Below are 5,547 nucleotides of genomic sequence, written 5' to 3' on the forward strand. Positions count from 1 at the left end.
GGCATCCATATTTTATTGGGCCTCCACTTCAGTGCTCCAGTGACTCAGATCTGAATAACTACTTGGAACCCCAACTACCTCATCTGCTGAGGCTCTGTGTGTGTGTGTATATTACAAATAAGGCCCATTGTGGAAATAAATACAACATGATCTAGAAAGAGGCTCTGGGCAGGAGCCTTGGGCACTCAGCATCAATTTGCTGTTGTGACCTCAGCAGGGTATAATAACACAGAGTTCACCGTTTTCTCCAGGGGAACTGATCTCCCCCACCTGAAGAGCAGCTGTAATTCTGAGATCTCCAGCCCTCAACTGGAGATTGGCAACAGTGGTTCCCCAGGAGGAAATGGCTGGTTTGGAGGGTGGATTCTATGGCATTGTACCTGTCTAAGGTCCCACCCCCGCCTCAAACCCCACCCTCTCCAGGCTTCACCCCTCAAATCTCCAGGAATTTCTCAACCTGGAGCTGGCAACCCTATCTCCTTTCCAGCCAACCATCAGCCTACTTTTATCTGCCCCTCTGACTTCAGCTTTCCATCTCCTCCTCCCTCCCTGCAGCCTCTACCTTGGAAAAGTACAGTCTTTCTTCACAGTGGGGACCAAAGCAGCATCATTTTCCTCTCCCCCTTTTGATCTGCACACACAACAACCCTGTGAAGTAGGTTAGGCTGAAAGTCTGTGACTGGTTCAAAATCACCCCCCTAGCTTCCACAGCAAGAACCTGAATCTGGCAGACCCTGCTCTGAAGTGCTGACTGCTACGTCACACTGGCTGTCATAGGGTGGCCACCTCAGCAAGGTATAATGACATAGAGTCCACCATTTTCTCCAGGGGAACTGATCTCTGCCATCTGGAGAGCAGTTGTAATTCTGAGTGATCCCCAGCCCTCACCTGTAGACTGGTAACAATGGTCCCCCATAAGGAAAAGTACAGTCTTTCTCCACAGTGGGGACCAAAGCAGCTTACATCATTCTCCTCTCTCCCTTTTGATCTGCACAACAACCTTGTGAGATAGGTTAGGCTGAAAGTCTGTGAGTGGTCTGAAATCACCCACTCAGCTTCCAAAGCAAGAACCTGGGTCGGGTAGACCGAGCTCTGAAGTGCTAACTGCTACACCACACTGGCTGTGGTATCACCTGGTATCACAACTGAACTCTCTCTCCCCTTGGAGAAAATAACTGCTTTGGAGAGTGGACTCTATTGCATTCTATTCAGATGAAGACTCTCCCCTCCCCCGACTCTGGCTTCCATAAACTCCACCACAAAATCTCCAGGAATTTCCCGAGCTGGCAACCCTAGTCAGGACTGGCCCAATGAGTTCCCCATAAAGGCCAAAATAGGCCTTTTTACTCCTTCCTCTGCCTTTTTACTGACAGAATCAAGCTTGGTTGCCTAGCAGCAGCTCCTGAGGAGAAAGTGAGCTGCACTGCAGGAGAAGAGAATGGTTTGATGGCCACTGGCCCCCTTCAGTAGCCAGCCAACCATGGAGGAGCCAAGGAGTAGAAGCGTCGTTAGGAGAGACAGCTGTTTTGGCAGTTTATTCTGTCAGGGAACAGTGGCTGCTGCCAGTGGGCAGGAGAGAGGAGGAAACCCAGCACCCAGCCAATGGCGTTCAAATATGCTTGAGTGGCGGTTGATGGGCCAATGGCTGATGGAGCACCCAGTACAGCCAATGGGAGAGCTGGAAAGTGCCAATACACCAGGGCTTATATATATATATATCAGATACCTCATCTGTTGAGGCTCTGCTTAAAGGCTCTGTATATTTTATTTGGTTCATTTTAATTGGATTTAATTGTTTTTGTATACTATGTATGATGAGCCTGCTATGCAGGGAGGGTGGGATACAAATCTAATAAAATAAAATTTAAAAAATAAATTATGGAGCTAGTGTAGTTTACTGGCTATTAAAGTAGGGATCAGGAAGACCCTGATCTGCATCTCATTTCATGGTGGCCTTAGGTAAGCCATTCTGCCTCAACCTAGCAAGAAGAAGATGAAGATGATGATGATGATAAAGGACTACTTTGCAAGATTATTGTTAAAGTTGCCTAGGGGGCAGAATTCAAAGAGTTACCTTAAGTATACCTAAAAGGTAAGGTATGCTTCACAGGGTGTATTTTAAAAAAAATGGTTACCTATCCCATATCACAAACTGATTTTGAAAGTTGTCTCAGTGTCAAAAACACCTTGCCATGTGACATGTGGGGGTGGCTGCTGTTTGAAACAGAAAACCTCAGAATACTCTTGAAAGATGACAGTTGTGTGGGTGTTTATTAACTGATTGATGATTTCTATGATACCTCTCCATCAAGCCTGTTAAAGGCAGCCTAGAAAATAAAACATAATAAAACATGACACCCCAAAAGTCATAATTATGTTTGTGTTTGAATTCTGCATCCATTATGTGAAGTACTTTGAAATCAGAACAGCCAGCAGCACTACACAAATGTTAATAGCATTGGCATGCATCCAACCATCCATGCACAGACCTTTCCTTGCATTCTTCTCTGTTCCTGCAACCCCTTCTGACCCCTGGAAACATAATTCCTGTGGTTGTGGGATCTGTGCAGAGAACCAGTTGTGTAGGTCAGTGGGCTGGAGTGAGGTAGGCCAAGGGCATGAGATTAAACCTCTCTCCTCAGCAGAGTTACACTTGCAGATGAGAAAGGAGGAGCAATTTCACCCACTTGTGTATCCTGGAATTATTCTAGGGCATATTTAATCCAGGGAGTTTTCTTGCTAGGCACTCTGTTTCTGGGATCTGTGCTGGGAATGTCAAAGTGGCCACACCTTCATTTATCGTTGACTGTGCCAAGAGTGGTCTTTGTGGTTTTGGGGAGGGGGCAGAATCACTGGGTGGTTCCATTCTACCCTACTGTACAAATTGCCCACATGCTGCACCACAACTCCAAAGCCTCTGGAGTCATGGCTGTAGGGTGGTGCTCCCCACCTGAGATGAAGCAGACAGATCGGGGAGGGGAGACCACCATCCCCTAACCTGATAGCCTTCCCCCCAGTTAGCAGTCAGACCTCTCCTCTCGCAGAGGGGCAGTTTATAGTTTAAAGAGGCAGAAACACCCTTCTTAAAATATCATGTAAAAATCATAGTGCAAGGCGGTGCCCGGCCTAAAATGGAAAAAATGGATGCCATCCAGTAAGAGCCTGGGAAAGTATTTTGGAAGGTGAATCAGAGTGGCTGACTGGCTAACAGCCCCCTCCATGCCCTGGAAAGGTGGATAACTGTAGGACAATGGGTCTCCCAAAACCTATTAACTCACCCTTAGATTAATCTCATCAAGTCCAACCTAACTTCATCTGCACCCATTTATCTTAATTAAACAACACTGAATCAACTCTCAGTTCTATTTATCAAACCCATTAGCTCTCCCATCTGGTACCTGCAGAGTTAACAAGCCTCTCCCAAATAATTGTACACTTCAGAAAAGCCCATCAAATTATTATTTTGGGGCGAATACGTCAGCTTGCCCCAGGGTGCATTTTTTCCCTGTATCAAGAGCACCAATCCACCAGTGCAAAGTGTGTGTTCTTCGCCAATCTGTTGGGTCTTCTCTCTTTCTCTCTGTGAAATGCTGATCATTTTGCTGCTGCCTCCATGGACCTCTTCTCTCTGATACTGGTAATTATAGTCCTCCCCTGAAATCACTTTCCCCCTTTCCCCCTTTCCTTAGCTAGCTCTATGTGTGTGTTTATTATGTGTGTAATTAATTTCTTTTTTCCCTCTTTCTCTTTTTAATAAAAAACCTTTCCAGTTGCACATCTGCCTGGTTTATTTTGAGAGTTCTCTTAAGGGGGAAATCCCCATAAACATAGGTAGAGAATCCCAGTTACCTCATCTCGCTTTGTCTCCTTAAGCTAATTCCCCCAATTAATTAGGACACCACCTCTTTGAGTAACAGGCCTGCCTGCCTGCCCATTCATATAGTTGCATGGGACTTGGCAGGGCCAGACACCCTTCTCTGTGCATGGCATGGGTACTGATTAGGCAGACACCCCCAGGCCTGCTCAGGCTGCTGGGTTGTGGCCCCTCTGTTCTACTGTTGATTGCACCCACCTATGCTTCTGGAGTCTCAGGGTGCACAGGGGTTTAGCTGTGGGAAGATCTGTCCAGCTGAGTGAAGTCACACTGTGACTCCACAGTGGCAGGGGCTTTAGGGCAGTAGAAGGGGTAGCTTGCTGGGGGACCTAATGGTCCTCCAGCACAGGGCTTGGCTGGGGCAGCTGCTCAGATGCCCAGTGGCTAAGATCACCCTGGCTGGGGTGTCATATGATTGCTTTTTATAGGGCTTTCTGGAAGCCAGGAATAAAACTTCTCCTCATATATGTGCACCTCTACCATCTTCTCATCTCCAGTCTTTCATCCTTCTGATTATGCTCCCCCTTGCCTCAGTACAGAAACCCTATGTTTCTTCCTAGGGAGCTGGAAGCCTAGGGCCAAACTAGATGTGACAGCGTCCTCATGGATGCCACTCTGCTGCCATGTTTAAGTGATTTTAAAATGTTGTATGGGCCTGATCTTGATTGGAGCACAGCAAGCTGGGGCACTTCTGTTTCCTCCACTTTTAACTTATCAAGAACTGAAATGGCTGCATCCCGCCTGCCCCCCCCAAGGTGTTTTAGCACTTTAAAAGGTACAGGTAGAGAAAAGAAGAGAGCTCTCCTGGCATTTTAAAATTGCTTTAAAATGGCTGCAGCACCCTTGTGGTGGCCAGGAGGATGCTGTTATGTCTAGCCTGGCCCTTAGACCCTTCTACAAAAGATAAGCTGTGGAAAATTAGTATAAGAGGCTTTTTAAAGAAACTCTAATGGATCCTGTCTTAGGAGTCCTATGACTTTCATTCTATTTTATTTATTTATTTATTTAAGCACCTTTATCCTGTTTCTCTCCCCAAGGGGACCCAAAACTGTTTATAAAATACCAAAATACGGTTTAAATGAACAAAGAATGCCAACAAAATAATATTTAAATATACAAAAAAAAAGAACACAAAGAATATACTAAACCACAACTGGGGTTGGTCTAGGATTCACTAAGCTGTGAGATAAGAGCACTTAGGCCTTTCTGCTTTGGCTACTGCCTTTGGCGACACCCAGGCTTATATACCTGCAAACAAAGGCAAAACAAACTGAACCCCATCCTTATTCAATTTCTGCAAGATGTTCTCACCTTTCTCCCCTGCTACCTTTGACGACACGTTTATACATGCTTACTCTTCATGTCTGTCCAGTATAGTTGCCAGCTCTGGGTTCGGAAGTTTCTGGAGATTTGGGGGAAATGCCTAGAACAGGGCAGGGTTTGAGGAGGGGATGGACCCCAGTGGGGCAGAATGCCATACAATCCATCTGCCAAAGCTGCCATTTGCTCCAGGGGAACTGATCTCTGTAGTCTGGAGAAAAGCAGTAACTTCGAATGATCTTCAGATTCCACCTGGAGCTTGGCAGCCCTACGTGTCCAGGGACAATCTCTTGACTTTATATGCACTTCTAATCCTATATTTTGAACTTTACCAAACTATGGCTTATGGCTGG

Source organism: Gekko japonicus, unplaced genomic scaffold (assembly GCF_001447785.1).
Source record: "Gekko japonicus isolate JY-2015 unplaced genomic scaffold, Gekko_japonicus_V1.1 scaffold646, whole genome shotgun sequence".
Taxonomy (NCBI): Eukaryota; Metazoa; Chordata; class Lepidosauria; order Squamata; family Gekkonidae; genus Gekko; species Gekko japonicus.